This window comes from Spea bombifrons, chromosome 4, assembly GCF_027358695.1.
Source record: "Spea bombifrons isolate aSpeBom1 chromosome 4, aSpeBom1.2.pri, whole genome shotgun sequence".
Taxonomy (NCBI): domain Eukaryota; kingdom Metazoa; phylum Chordata; class Amphibia; order Anura; family Pelobatidae; genus Spea; species Spea bombifrons.
The window spans coordinates 48,330,119-48,346,419 of record NC_071090.1 but is presented as its reverse complement, the minus strand read 5'-3'; the positions used below and the strand labels follow the sequence as shown (position 1 = coordinate 48,346,419).

The following is a 16,301-nucleotide window of genomic DNA, read 5'->3' as shown; positions in this document are numbered from 1 at the left end:
TCCCAGGTACGGCAGATTGTGATTTGGTCGGAATCCTGTGATTTGTTTAATATGTCGGAATCCTGTGGTTTACCTTTGAGATAGAATTGTTTTAAAGGCATGTTTGTGTGTATGTTTTTTCTTACTTGTAACAAAATTAGCAAAATAGGGAGACATCTTGAATACCACATTTATCAGCAGCCATTAAAAGGCAAGTTTTTCCAATGTGAATCACATGTTAACATTGAAATTGTCTTTATTCAGTGAGAAGTTATACATTTTATCTGAAACTAGGAAAAGTATTTTAACTTAAAAATGGCGTTAAAAGGTTCCGGCTACATCTTCTACAAAGTGCACGTTGGGGAGTGTTTGGACCACACACTGGTTTTGGAGACTACATGTGCAGGGCTTATTTAACCGGTGGACAAAAATCAAAGGGCCCCCTACCAGTCAGGTCTGCTCATGGGGACGATGGTCTAATCAGAAGGACTGCAGGATATAGGATTTTATCAGCAGTTCTATTGACAACCACAAGTGAAATTATGTATTACTTGGTAGAGTTTATGGTGGGTTTGCCAACCTGTTTGGTAAACATTTCATCTCCCTGATATGACTACGCGGTTATAAAGGGCCAACTTAAGTCGGCTTCTCCTCCAGCGGCAGGCCATTTGAAGCTTTAGCTATCAGTGCCTCTACCGCATGTATACTAGTTGGCAGTAGAAATGTAATTGACTTCAATAGGAGTGCTACTGAGCAGGGCCAAATGAGGTAAGTACAGCCGATGGCTAGATAGGAAAGGCTGCACGTAACATTTCTATGCTTAGATAGTGTGTGGCCATGAACCATCAGCATACCTGGGGTTTTGTGGCTCAGGCTACCAGGATCCCCTGAAGTCTGTGCACGGTCTAGCTGATGTCATGGTTAGAGGGGAACAACACCACCCTCAGACCCAGAGTTTCACTGTAGTGACCTGGAGTAGCAACGCTTTACCCGGAGTCAGTAGCGTACCTAAAGGAGGGCATGGGGGCGGTCTGCCCCGGGTGGCCCTAATCAGGCCCGCAGCTTACTGCTGTGGCACCCGTGCACTGCGGACTCACGTTAGGCGGGCGTCGGGCTGCATAGACATCTGCATGGCCCCCAGGTAATGCTTAGCGGGAGTGGGTGAATGAATGAAGTTAGTGGTGAGTAAGTTAGTGTTTAGGGGCAGAAAATGCACAGGTAGGCTGATAAGGGGGCAGAAATGGCACAGACAGGCTGATTAGGGGGCAGACATGCCACAGACAGGCTGATTGGGGGGCAGAGGTGGCGCAGGCTGTTTCAGGGGCAGAGGAGGCACAGGCAGGTTGCTTCAGGGGCAGAGGAGGCACACGCAGGCTGTTACGTTGCGTTAGGCTGATTGGGCATTGTTCCCCCTCTAACAATGGTATGTGTCCCACATCAGCAAGAAAGTCCACAGACATCAGCTAGACCGTGCTCTGATTTCAGGGGGACCTGGTAGCCTGAGCCACAAAGTCTCCAGGTATGCTGATGGTTCATGGCCACACACTACATAAGAATAGAAATGTAACATGCCACATACAGGATACGCCCCGGGTCTTCAAAAAATACTGAAAAATACTCTGTGCTCATGGATATCAAATTGCAAACACAACACAGCAAATGAATGGAGCGAGTCCAGTCATCTTTGCCCCTAAACAGCCTGCCTGTGTGATTGCGGGTTGCGACCCCTGCGACCGTGGTTGCTGCTGGCTCAAGGGGCCCCCCAGGAATGACTGGGCCTCGCGCTAAAGATGGCCCTGATTAGCACCCCTATGAATTCATATAAAGAAATATATTCAAACTATATTCCCATTGATATTTTAAATTTTTAGTACACCTGGGTGATTAGGTCCATCAGGACAATGACCCAAAACATACATCAGAATCAACACGAATGGTTTACTGACCATAAAACCAAGGTCCTACTATGGCCATCCCAGTCACCTGTGGGGTGAACTGAAGAGCAAAGTCCGCCAGCGTCAACCTCAAACTTTGAAGGCTGTAGAGAGATTCTGTATGGAGGAATGGTCTCAGATCCCTTATCGTGTATTTTCCAACCTCATCAGACGTGTTATCTTGGGAAAGGGAGGTAGCATAAAGTATTTAGTAAATGGGTGCCAATTGTGTTACATGCATATTTAACATTTTTCTTTTGTGTTTGTAATTGTTTGATATTCATGATATAATTGGAGGGGGGTTGAAGAAGGGTTAAACAATAAAGACAACTTTGGGTGACTAAAGTGAAATTCCATTTAAACTTAGAAATGTATTTTATTTTGGAAATATATTTAAGGCCACTAGAGTGCGCTCTACCATCATTATTTAGTAAATTAACAGCTCATAATTTAGGCACCTTTGGCAGAAAGCTTTCATGCAATTATACTATTCCTGTCGCCAGAGGACATTCGTTATTATAAACCACACCAACAAAAATAAGAAACAGTTCATTTAAAAAAGTGTAAACATATTCAGCAGCGCTGTACAACAGTTCATTTGAAAGGTGTATTTGGCAAATCAGTAGTTTGAACGTGAATTGAGCTTTTGAACAATGAGCTTGAAGGGACAGTTTATTCCCTAGCAGCCTCACTAAAGGATATTGCATATTTAAGTACTCTGTGAGTTGTCATTCTCCTCCATGGTCTGACGATTCTTGCCTCTGAGTGGCAGAAAAGCGCTCTCATCTAAATCAGAACAGACCCTTGCTTGCTGTGTTTCTGAGCCAACACTGGAGCTGACTGGCCGTTAGTATATGATACGCATTGAGATGTGCAAGGTAGTTATCAAGAAAATGTAAAGGTACCATGCAGTGATCATATGCTAATAATAATAAGGTTCAACACGCCCCAAGCATAATTAAGCTTAATTGCGATAGAATGTTCAACTCACCTGCAAATACATGGTTTAGCGAATACAACTCCTAACCATAAAAGGTGAGAAGGGCTCTGTATGAACTGAGTTTACAGTGCTAGGGAAGATCCCAAATAATAAGGTCTGGCCATAACTTAAGTTGGCCATAATAAAGACGAGAAATGCAGATGCTGTAATATACGCTGACTTGATATCACACGCTTCTTCCAATGCATTCTGTTTACAGTAATTATATTTTGAAAGCAACCACCAGCATAGCCACAAACTGAGTTTTTCTTATTAGTAATGCTTTTTTTGTTACCACATAAAGCATATTTTAATGAATCTCATAGTAGTAAAGCTCCACTTTTATTAATCTGGAGAACTACACAGCATGACAGTCAAAGCTAGTGCTATGTAATATCACTGTAAGAAGTGTATCACATAATCACTGGTACATAAGTATCTTGTATATACAGCTATAGCAATCACCACTTACCTTACGGCTCTTGTATATGGAGCCATAAGAATGCCATGGTTATGCATACAATGCTTTTATATGTTTAAACCCCAATTATTATTTTTTTCTTTTAGTTATGAGAAGTAGATGAGTTTTAAAGCCTTGCAAAAGACTTGGGGTCAGCACACTGAAAAACGCCCCAGTTCGTATTTATATAGCGCCAGCCGATTCCATAGCGTTGTTACAATCAGAGTCAGTAAAATCATTTAAAAGCACACACAATAACAAACTGGTACAAAGTACAAGATGACCTGGAATTCTATCATTCGTAATTCAAATATACAACCCCCCCCCAAAAAAAAGAAACCTAAAAGCATATTCTCTAATGAAAAGGTAAATATGTCTTCAGTATCTATATGCCAGTGCTGTTTTATTCCATCTCTGAATACTATGATTAGATAGGGATCCGTTAAGAAGCTTAAATTAGTAATATGTACTTGTGAACTGTAGTTCAATCAAGTCTACTATTACGTACTTATTTATAGTATACAGGGCAGATGTTGGGGAAACGTGTGATTAACGTTGAATTTTGAAACCACTGTAGGTTTTCCATAGCTTGCCCAATATATGTTAAGGGTGTAGGCAAACCAGGATGTTGAGTTTGGTGGTGAAATAACATGATTTACATCATATCGTTGTAAATTGTTGTGGTAATAAAATAAGTTACACATGCTATGTAATATGCAATTTCTGTAAATGAAAACAAAAAGTTAAAAACTGTGAAACTCCTTCATGGGACAATCAGATTTGTCTGTTTTGCTGTCTCAATGTTTTGTTCTTGATGCTGCAAAGAAAAGAAAAAAACGAATGGATGTTTAGAACTTTTTTAAAGCCCAAGGACAGGGGCGAAACTAGTAACAAGTTACGGTTTGAACTCTTTCATGTTACAATACATTCTAAAATACTAATAAAATACCCCAATGAGCTTATGCTGCAGGAAGAGCATGGTTGGCCCTGTATTATGCACAGCTAAATCAGTGAGACCTCTGTTCATGAGATGAATTATGCATTATACAGGGCCAGCTCAGCCCTTAACTAGAGCCACAGCTGGATCCAATCGGGTCCAGCAACCTGTGGTAATCATCTTCCCTCTCTAACCATGCATGCCTGAAAAAGACTTATTACACCGATCAGCCATAACATTATGACCACCTGCCTAATATTGTGTTGGTTCCCCTTTTACCGCCAAAACTGTGCTGACCTGTCAAGCCATGGACTCCACTAGACCTCCGAAGGTTGTGCTGTGGTACACCACCAAGACGTTAGCAGCAGGACCTTTAAGTCCTGTAAGTTGTGAGGTGGAGTCTCCATGTGTTCTCCAGGTAAGTGAAACACATGCACCTGGCCATCCACGTGATCAGACCAAGCCACCTTCTTCCATTGCTTCGTTGTTCAGTTCTTATGCTCACATACCCATTTTAGGCGCTTTCGGCAGTGGACAGGGGTCAGCATGAGCACCCTGGCTGGTTTACGGCTACACGGCCCCATACGCAACACCTTGCTGCCTAATATATCCCACCCACTGACAAGCCCCAAGATACCAAGATTATCAGTGTTATTCACTTATCAGTGGTCATGTTATGGCTCATCGGTGTGCATGTGTGTGTATCTATGTTTGTTTGGGTGCAGAAGTTAGAGGATGAAAAAATGTAAGAGGCAGACAAAAACGGAAAGAAAGAACAAAAGGAAATAAAAGAGGAAAGAAAAGAATGGAAAAAAAAAGTCTACAAGAGGCAGAAAGAAGAGAAAAATACCGAAGCTTACGGTAAAAGCTTCTAAGCTCCTCCTTACATACACTCGCACACAGTAACATACTTACACACACTCGCACTCAGTAACATACTTACGTACACTCACACACAGTAACATACTTACGTACACTCACACACAGTAACATACTTACACACACTCGCACTCAGTAACATACTTACACACACTCGCACTCAGTAACATACTTACACACAGTAACATATTTAGACACATTAATACACCGGAACATACTTCAGCATCATTGACCGAGTGCAGATATGGACTTTAATTAATGACTGTGTTCAGCTCTAATTTGTGGCCTTGACATATTGAGATGAAAGCCTGTAGCATAAATCATATCAAAGTACACTACTAAATGAATCTTTATCCACCGGTTGTTGAAAACATTGAGATATGATCCATGCCTTCAAAGCACAAGTTGTTACACAATCACATCATTAAATGCCATAGGTTTACAGCTCAAAAATTTGGGGTCACTTGGTGCCATGGAAAACAAGGAAATTCCCAGCTGTGCTAACACAATTGCAAAAGTGTTTTCCAATGCCCAATTACCCTTTTAAACGAATTAGTGAACACAACGTGCCGTTGTGCCGTTTCTTTTTCACAGGGACTTCATACTTCTCAGGTTAGATGTCACCAAATGCTAACAATGCAATATCCCAGCCTTTGAAAGAGTATATCGCACACTGTTTGTGTGTTTACTGGTGTTTTTATTAATATTTTTTGTTACATTTGGAAAGAATTTGTTTTTCCTTTTCATCTCATCAATAATAATATTTCTGATGTAAGATTATTCTGCAGCAAATGCTCAACAACTGCCAGCGATCATCAACTCAAGATAAGCCCAAGTATAATGCCTTATTCGAAGATACGTGTACTTCGCGTGTCCCACGGTTCATTCAGTCACATCAGCGTGGAACAAATACATCGTCCGTTTAGTTACAGACTCGAATCGCCCATTACACGGGCACGCAGTACGCAGACCACAATCGTGCGTTCCAAAGCGTTTCACTTACGTCATGGGAGGGGCGGAGACGCAAGGGACCATATTAATGCTTTAAAAAACACATAAAAAAATGATTCAAACACGTTTTGATAGCGTAACAACATTTGAAAATGTATATTTTTTAAAGGAATAACTGAGCCGTGCCCAGTTTTAACCTGCACGCCAACCACAAGATGGCGTCCAATCCAAATTCCCATTGGCAGCCCAGGCCCAAAAAGCCATAGAAGAGAAGGATTAGTGGGCGTGGCCCCGATGACATTATCACAGCGCGCTGGTCGTGTCGGGGCTATCACCCAGTATAGCAGCAGTTTCATTCTCGGCCGCTGAGCTGTGTGAGCGTAACTGGCATAGCATTTACCCGGAGCGGGGCTGTCATTCCAACTCATCCCAGGATTTATACGGTAAGACCCCAAGGGGGCTGCTGCTGCTCCTCTGTGCCCATTGAGGGACATTAAGCGGACATCGTACTCGTAGACATAACGCACCCTCCTGTACAGGAATGCTGCATAGTGGCTGATCGTTACGCCAGTGCCTATAACGACATTGTAATCGCTGCACATGGCTAAAAGGAGACACAACGCAGCTCCTTGTTCCCAGCTCAGCGATCGCCCGGCCAGTCTTATGCTGGGTCACATGGCGGGGAAGTTTCGCCCCTTCTTTCCTCCAACACTTTATTTTTGATAATGGCATCGGGTGTAAATTCTGTAGTCATTGGGCGATAGAAGTAAATCATCACCCAGAAGGAGCTGCACAGGAAGCTTTTGTTATGTTAGCTGCGTTGGTCAGAAAGTGATTCACCTTTTGGTACTGCTGTCTATTTGTGTGCCCTGTTTCTTTTATATATCATCCCATTGCACTGATATTGAAATATGGTGGAATGTGTATACATTCATTATGTGTACATTACATACATACTGTGACTTATTAGTCACCCACCCGCCGCCCCATATGCTTTAGACATTCTTGTGCTTTGGTAATTTTGTGGACGGTTGGCCGGAAATAATTTACCGGTTAAAGCTCCAGTTTACCGGTGCTAAGCATGACTAAAATTAGGCGTAACGTGGCCCACGGTGAATAAAACGGGCTTGACAGCGGATGAAGTCCTTCAGTGTCCTGTGGTGTCGCTTAAGTGTAGTTTTTGAAAATCTGGTAGGGTAGTAGTTGTTATTGTGTCTGGGGAAGATGGCACAGAAGCATAAAAGGTATATTTTGAAATGTTGTTACTGCTATGTTTATTGGCACTTTACGCCTGACTGGCTTTAAGATGAAAGGCCACAGTTTGGTTGGATGTGATCGACAACCTCTCCCATGTAGCGTCCATTGAAACAGACATGTAAGAACTATTTGGCCCATCTGGAATGCCCACTTTTCCTGATGTAGACACTCGGGCCTTAATCAGTGTTTAGTCTTGGCTTAGGTTCAGGAAACCTTTTATGCCTATTCCATGCGGTTCAGTACCGAGTTCTGTTTGTGCGTCGTGTGTGGGTTTGTTTTGTATATATTTAGGTTTTCCATGATGAGCCCAGTTTAATTCATCATGATGAACGGCCCTCACATAGATCAGGACTAGAAAGCTATCTACACGTATCCAGTTGGATTAAGTACAGCGTAGCCACTGTATGCAGCCTGCTCTTCAGCTCATGGGCAACTAAGATCATTAATTCAAAGAAAGGCTTTTTTATGTCTTCTCCATTGTCTTCTGGTGCCTCTGACGTCCTGTTCCCAAAGTTACAAACGATAGCATTTCAAGTAGTGTTTAATTAAACGAATAAACTAATCGAGCTCAGTCGCGTATGGATAAGGACTGATGTGTTTAGTGCTGCGTTTGGCATCTGTTCTTGATGGACTACAACGTCACTTCTTGCTAGAGGATTGGTGGTCTTGTTCATGAGCAGATGGACAGATAAATGCTGTATTCTACTGCTTTAGCAGTCAAGCTAATATTGTGTCGTAGAGAACACACAGGCAACATTCAGACGCCATAAAGGGTATCAGTGTGTTTTTATACAAAGTAGGGTTTTATAATGGACGCTGACATGTAGTTGCCTCCAAGACAAAATGCTTTGTACAATGGAGGTTCTATGGCTAGTAGAAAAACTACAACAAGGAAGTCTATCTCTATCCAAGCACTTATGGCATGGTTGCTTGAGGTAAAAATGCAGATTGCTTTTTTGTAATTTTTCCAAGGTCCGGAAGAAACTTTTAACAGTGTGTAATCTCTGAGGTGTATGTTCTAGTTCAGATTGTTTTTATGATAGTCTCTGGATCTGCTGTTGGGGTTTTCTGGATTAGGTGATTTTCATGCTTAACAGCTGCGGCTGCCCTCCCTGTGCCCCAATAATTCTTGCTTTCCACGCATGTGCACGTGGGGTCATGCACATGCAGGGAAATGTTTGTCTGAACAATGCGTATTCTGCATTTGCGAAAGGGACACCATAACAGTTTAAAGGGCCCTCGTATGCGTTGTAGTAGGAAGTGACTGTATAAGAAACTTCTCTTAATCTCTCATTACTGTCACAATTGAAAAACTCCATGCATTGGGTGACAAAATACTTTTAAAGGTTTGCTTAATCCATAAAAAAAAAAGTAAGATCTGTTGATGATATTGTTGCCGCGTAGCATTTCCTGTGCTGTTTGTTGTTGGCGGTAATAGACACGACTTCCCACGGCTGCTAAATGAACTGTTCCCTTCCTATGTTTACATTTGAGTCTTCTCGTTCCCGAGAGAGCCCGGCACTTTAGCTCAAGTTGCTTGCGCACCAGTCGGCTGTACAGATGTTCATCTGCTCGCTAACCAGATTTTGCAATTATGTGCTTACTGGTTGGAGGAAATGTGGCAAGCGCCTCTCCGTACCGTTCGCTGCAGGGCTGGGAAATCAGGAAATAGATTAGAAAGCTCATGACATTAGTTACGTACAGAAGGCATTGAGGTAGAGCAATACATCTGTCTAACGTGCCGAGCAGGAAGCGAATGCAAGAAGTATGTAGGGAAAGGTCATCGGGCTAGAATGTGGTTTGACGGGATAACACAATCTTTTTATAATAGTTTTAGCTTTTGTACTTCCTAATCTAGCTAGTATCCAATGTGTGCCTGTGTATCTATGTGTAATATATGTAATGTGTCCCAATGCGCAGCAAATTCCAGACTGTGTACTGTTATGTAACCTGAAATCACATGACCTCATTTATTACTACTCACTTCCTCAAATGATTGGACAGTAACTAAATAATCCATGGAAGTGTGTCTTGAGAGGAAACCAAAGGGCGTTTCGTGGGGATGAGAGTTTTATTTTCAGTAGGAATAAAGAAAAGGAAATCTCTATCGTGCGTAGACTGCTGCCCCCCCCCGATAATAATAAAAAAAAAACAACAAAAAAAACAAACAGCAAATATGAAACCAAAGCTCAATATGTGGGGTGGGAGTAGGGTGACCCCTATAGAACAGAGGAACACCGTAACATTTTTCATTTTTAGTAGACAGCCTTGTTATGTTTCAGTCCGTCTTTGATTTTTGGCGCTGGCGTCACTGATATTCTTTCTTTACAGTGATCAGATGTTCTCTGACCTGTGAGTTCTTGATGTTTATTATTTCTGGGGGGAGCCCCTTCTAAATTTTGTATCAATAAAGTAATTGCATTTATATTATTATAATATATATTAACTAAAACCTAAATTTTGCCGCTCAGTGCGCTATATAAACCACGAGCACTAGTTACTGTTATTAAACACTTATATAAAAATGTACATGTTCTTGCTTAAATGTATTAAGTAGGCTATTGCTTTGGATTCCAAAAAGGTTTCACCTTACTTGGCCAATAGAAGGGAAAAAACCCTTTGTCATAAACATGTAATATATCTAAACATTAAAGTATATATCATTTGTACAGCTCTTCCCTTTGTAACTTACCAATTCATACTATGCATTCTAACAAGGTACATTGCAAATGAGTAGCAGTAGCGCTGTTTCCTATAGCTCAAGATTGTAAAACATGGATAAATATAAATATACTCAAGCATTAGTGGACAGTCGTCAAATAGCCTGCCCTACAGTACTTTGCATCCGGTGTTAGCTCTCTTGTGCCATTACAGAAGAAAAGCTTGCATTGACATATGAATCTGATCCTGCCCAACGTCACTGGGATGTCCACATCTGGACTTGTCTGAACATCAGCAGATCCCCGAAGGGTAAATTGCATACGAGAGGTTTGAGAACTGCACCCCAATGACGAGAGCCACAAGAGAAAGAGAGCAAAAACACGAGACGCTCCTGATCCACGACGCAGCGTAGGACAGGATATAAAAGTGCTGTCTGTTCTTGGTTGAGTGAGTCACAAATCCTTTTGTATGTTAAATTCTCAATTTATGCTAAGCCCAGTCTTCCCCATTTCAGTAGAGCTTAGATTGTTTGCTAGTTACAGATGTTTCAGTGGTTAACGTCTTGAAAAGCAGCAATTGTGTGTGTTTAAAAAGAGCAGACAATGTGATTTATGAGCGCAATATTTCATGTGTGTATATGTTAGAGATTGCTATCGAAATGGTAACAAAGATGCAGTCTAGGTTAGCTTCTAGCCGTACCTTTTTAACCCTATCCCTTAAGCCAAACTGACCTTGTTGGGGTGGTATGGGGCAGATTTTTGACTATTTGTCCTGTTTAAGTAATGTAGTCGTATTTCCTGACCAGTATAGGCAGGTGAAACTGACAGGTGCTCTTCTGTAGACCGGTATTGAGATTTTCCAATGAACATATGAGTGTATGTAGGAAAATGATTTCCTTTTTATTTGTGATTTGTTCAAGCTATGCAAATGTTATCTCAGATATTTGTCAATAAAATAAGATATCCTTACAAATGGTGATTTAACCTTGGTTTTCATTTGGAGGTAAAAGTTATGCCGCCTTCTGTGATGCTCAAAAGATGCTGGTGAGACCTTATCAATGCAGCTTGTGTATAGATATTTGCAAACCAAAATACCTGTGAAGCCGTAGGCAGGGGAGCTGCGAACGATTATCTGTTCTATTACGCTTCTGCTGTTATTTGTACTTGTGCTGTAGCGATTGTTAGCATCGGTTGTCTAAGCCTTTGCTGTTGGTGTTTTGAGTTTGTTTCAGCTAAACGGTCATCCTGACCTCTCCTAAGTATGGAGCGAAATTTGTTCTCTCCGCCAGTTGTGTGATTTATTGTAATTTGCCTCATAATGGCATTGCATTACTAAGAGTTTGTTCTGTTTGTGAATAGTATAAGTTCAACGAGGACAGGATTTTGTTGGGACAGCCAAGGTGTGCATCTACTTGAGCAGATGTCATTTTTCTTGACCACATAAAGGGTTAATAAGCTTTTGCATTTCAGTGTTCTTTTTGTGCCATAAGACAACAGTTCCTGGGAAAAAAAATGACGAAAGAGGCCACGTTTTATATGGTTTACAGTATAATTATTCTAGAACTAACCTAATTCGTGCTTTGTGGTCCTTCTAGTACATGTGGTGTGACGAGTATATCTGAATGTCTGATCATGTGCCGTGATCAGACGTGTGGATGTTTACTGTTCACATATCAATGATGCTAATCGGACGGTATCTTGTTATAGTGCAAATCAATACTTGTAAGATTGGATTCTTCTATAACTTGCTATGATCAATATCACTCGGTTGCATTCCTACATATAGTCTTTGTTTTTAGACTTTTGTGCGGCAGTCGACAGCGTAACTATAACTGTTAAAGGGACAGTGTAATGTCTCCTATTGACCCGCCAACAAAGAATGCGTAGTCAAGTATTAAGTAAGAATTCTATTCCTCCTGTAACGAAGAAGTGGAATGGACTGAATGGTCTTTATTATAGCAAACTGTACAATTTATATCATACATATGCATTGGCATTGATGCTCCAAGATACAGCATCTTAAAGTTTACACTTTATGTAACTTTGGAAGATGATTTCCATAAAAATATATGACTACTATTAGTGTATGATAGTACCAGCTGTCAATCTAGGGATTATTTCTATATTATTACTATACATGTAACATAACCACTCATAACCAGCTTAGGTCAGCAGCGATGGCCAGAGACCTCTTGGTTGACCTGGTTCCTGCTTTTATTTTTAAAGATATATATTCACAAGTACCGGTATTTTTTGTTTAGCTGAAAAAGGAGTGACTTTGTGTCAGACTAATGTCCTCGTGTATAAATACAGCCTTGTTCTAATGGTTTTGTTCCTTCTATTTTCAGATTCCTTTTAAATGAACAATTACCCTTTGAAGTTAATGAGTTTAAGTCCTTTGGCAAGAAAAAGACGCTAGTGTATTTTAGCAGGAAACGGAAAGTTCTTTGGCCTTATATAGGCTTCGCATAATGTATTAATGTTTTACTTATTTAATATTTCAAATTCATTTGCACGCTAATAGTGCTTTAGAAACTGTTTGCCACAGGGTTTATTCATAAAGACACAAGTTACAGGGATGCTCCATCTGTCATACCTGTTTGTGAGGTATACATATTTGACTACTCTACTTTCTTCTGTAGTGACGGTGTCGGGCACACTAAAATGACCCTTTAAAGCCCCTAAAGTGAAATACCGTATGTGCATCAGCAATCAATAAATTGTAGGAGCCGCAGTATCCCCAGTCTTTGTAGTCTGAGGTCCCCCTCCCAAGCCCTTACCACCCATGGTTAAAGAACGGTAGGAAAGCCAAATCAAGTATTGGCTGTTGCCAATCTCCCCCACCAACCCCCCCCCAAAGAAAACCAAGCCTTCTAAGAAGTTTCTCAATTTCATAATTTTCAGTGCAACCTTGCTCCATACATACAATATTGAGTAATTCGCTATTTAAATCACAGAGCATGTGACAACTTGGCATGTAAGGGACTGATGAATTTGCAGCATTTCTACCCTTGGCACTTCCAATTTCCATTAACTTAGCTTGTGCTAAATAGTGACATTTCTTAACATCTGCTAGATGTCTTTACATGCATGCAAAGGTTATCATGCATCCAATTCACTCATGTAGAAGATGTCTTCAAGTATATTGGGCACCATTGTTCTCCTTGTCAGATTCTTGTAATCGTATAGCTAGATGTAATTCCTGATGAATAAGCAGTGGGAATCAGAAATAAAATGTCTTTGACCGCTATTTTTGCCTTACTTTTAGTGAGCAGTTTGGCATAAACCTCCAGAGCACCATTGTAGAAAAACTTGTAATTTCTTACCTCCCGAGAAAAGTGTTGATGGCCGCCGTTTGCAACCCTAATTCTAAGATTACCTTTCCCAAGGGTCAAACAAAGTAGGACTCCTGTTTAAATTTATTCTCCGGGCACAATATGTGTTAGTGATTTGTAACCTACAAAAAAAGCATATCTGTAAAGCAGTTTGCGGTCTCTTTCTTCAGTGTGGTTTTCATAGTTGGTCTCGAGGGGAACACTCGTAAATTTTGTGTTGATCGTTCCATGGGTACTCTTTAAAAAAAAAAAAAATAAAAAAAAAAAAAAAAAAAAAAAAAAAATAAAGTGTGTGTATATATGTATGTGTATATATATATATATATATATATATATATAAATTATGTGTGTAACCGTAAAAAAGGACATTGCAGTAACCGGAATAATCATCAGTAAATATATAAAACATCATTGCTAGACTGTCTTATCAATATTTGAATACATTGAATAATCCTTTTACAGCCTATTTCTTTTGATTATGTAGAAGCCTGTGATTAATATATTGTAGAAATGTGTTCTTAGACTGAAAGGTACACAGTACTTACTTAGTCTCTTCTCGTCTGCAGTACAGTAGCTACACCGTTGACTTGTCCCTGGGTATTTCTACAGCTATATACTCAACTATGATAATTTCTGTATTGGCGTACTATATATACTAATCAATTTTTTTTTTTTGGCACAGGGCATTTCTTTATCTTACACAGTCAAATATTTCTGAACATACTACACAAATAAGTACCATTTCTATTAAAATGTATGATCTCATTATTTGTGTTTTTTTTAAATCTAAGCATCTGGCTACTTCAGCTTGGGAAGCTCTACAGATAAAACAAAGTATTTTACTTGGTGAACATCCAAAAATCCTGGTGCCTTTTCACATTTTCCAGTTCACTCATACAGCGGCTCATGAGATTATGTGTGTAAACAGTGACACTGAGTCATTATCCTTAACATTATCTAAATGAACAGGGTTATTATGTACTTTATCTACTTTTACGAGCTATACAATAGACTTCCTGATACCTGGATGCGCTCCCATGTTTTGTGTCCAACGTCTGGGCTCCATAGGCAGGTTTGATTTCCTACCGTGTTTGTACTGTACTCAAGGTAGCAGCTGTGTGTACAAAAGCCAGTTTGGGGACACGGACAATCAGATCTATCTGCGTGACATTTAGGGGAAGATTAAAGGGTTCACTTATATAAATGTGAATCATGCTGGCCATTAATGATGGGAATATATTCATACACTATAGGTTTCTGTGTGTGTTGGGGAGACTCCAAGTATCATATGTGCTTTAATGCATGTGATAGTCATAGGTTTCTCTTTCATGCTCCCTGTCTCTTAAAAACTGTCTTTAAAAGTCCTGTCATTCCTCCAGAGCCCTCCATCACAGCACTCTGAACACCAGCCATTTCATGTGTGTGTTATTTTTATTTTTTCTTTTTTTTTTTCTTTTCTTTACTTTAAAAAGTCAGAACAGTTTGTGGGACTTTTCTAAATCTTCTTTAGAATCTTCTTCTTTTTGCTGTTTCGTTATTGCGCTATTGTTGTTTTTCTCCTCCTGTATTTGCTTCCCAACATTTGAGGGTTTGTTTTATTCTATGAGTCCTTGAGGAGTGCTTAGGAGGGCGCTGCACATACTAGATTGGGAGAGTATCGGTCTTATTTATTGGTTTTATTCATCACCTGTGGTGTGATGTTGTATTTATTCCTATAAGAAAAAGAAATGTGACAAACCAAGTAAGTAAGTAAATGGGTGCGGCGATGTTTGAAAAGGTTTAGGAAATGTGAATTGCCTCGCACGTCCTGTTTCATAATTCTAGTATGACACATCTAAGGTGCTTTAGGAAGAGAACATTTCTTAAAAGTATATGGCAAACTCCTTACCTGGGTGCTTAGAAGAAGCTCGTTATGTACCTCATCTGTTAGTCATGGCTATTATGAATCTGTGCAAGGCGACTGTGCTAATGACTACCATGTGGAACTGGACTAGTGATCGAATGATGTTGCTAAATCACCCTGTGGTAGCTCGGTAGTGTTGTGAAAGATGGCTTATTTTATGTTAAGCAAGTGTTTAATGTTTGAGTAGGTATGAATGCATGTTCTTGAGACACAGGGTGAGGTTAGATGGGTAAATGAACCATGTGCATGTGATTCCAGTGGCTGGTGCAATTTGTGCCTTAACTTATATTGGTTGTACCAACACTTGCATTCATTTAAAGCAACTGCGCGTACTCACACCTATCACACTTCACAAAAAACACCTCACTCAGTTTCACTCACTCCCCATCACTGGCCTTCCACTTTGGCATCTGAGTTGTATATTGGATCATTGAAATGCAGACATTCATAACCAAGCACAGCTCTTACTCATGCTGTGTTTTAACCATTTAGTTTAGTGGATACTTTTTAGTCTGTATATATTCTAGTATAGTTGATGTAATGAGAACTTGATGCTGACCTTGAAATGCATACATGGTAGGGACACACTGCGTCCTTATCTTTGTTTACTTTAGTATCAGTAATCCTTGTTTGTCTGAAAGCCTACACTGCAGGAAAAAGAGTGGTCTTGCTTATTTTAGAACATTTATCGTCGCTGATTTCAGTTAAGCGTCCTTCTCACGGGTTAGCACTTGACACTGAAAAATACAAAAATAAAGCCAAAATGGAGAATCATTGTGCGAAAAAAAAAAGCACACCTTATGATTCAATAGCTTGTAGAACAACCACCTTTTAGCAGCAATAACTTGAAGTAGTTGTTTTCTGTATAACATTCACATCATTGTGGAGGAGTTTTGCCCCACTCTCCTTTACAGAAGTTTGCATGCATTTGTTTTATGCACAGCTCTCTTAACGCCCTGCCACAGCTTTTCAACAACTCGATTCTTTTCTTTTTCAGCCATTTTGTTGTAGATTTGCTGGTGTGCTT

The 16,301-nt window shown here is 40.2% G+C and overlaps 2 protein-coding genes across 5 annotated transcripts in view; both read left to right on the top strand.

Moving 5' to 3' along the window:
- Nucleotides 1–16,301, top strand: part of NAP1L1 (nucleosome assembly protein 1 like 1) — a 151,285-nt gene that overhangs the window by 18,560 nt on the left and 116,424 nt on the right. The window lies entirely within an intron of this gene.
- Nucleotides 6,408–16,301, top strand: part of OSBPL8 (oxysterol binding protein like 8) — an 86,006-nt gene continuing 76,112 nt past the window's right edge. For all 3 annotated transcript variants that reach the window (XM_053461965.1, XM_053461968.1, XM_053461964.1), the window contains exon 1: nucleotides 6,408–6,562. The gene's annotated coding sequence lies outside the window, so the exon portion shown is untranslated. The remainder of the gene's footprint in view (nucleotides 6,563–16,301) is intronic.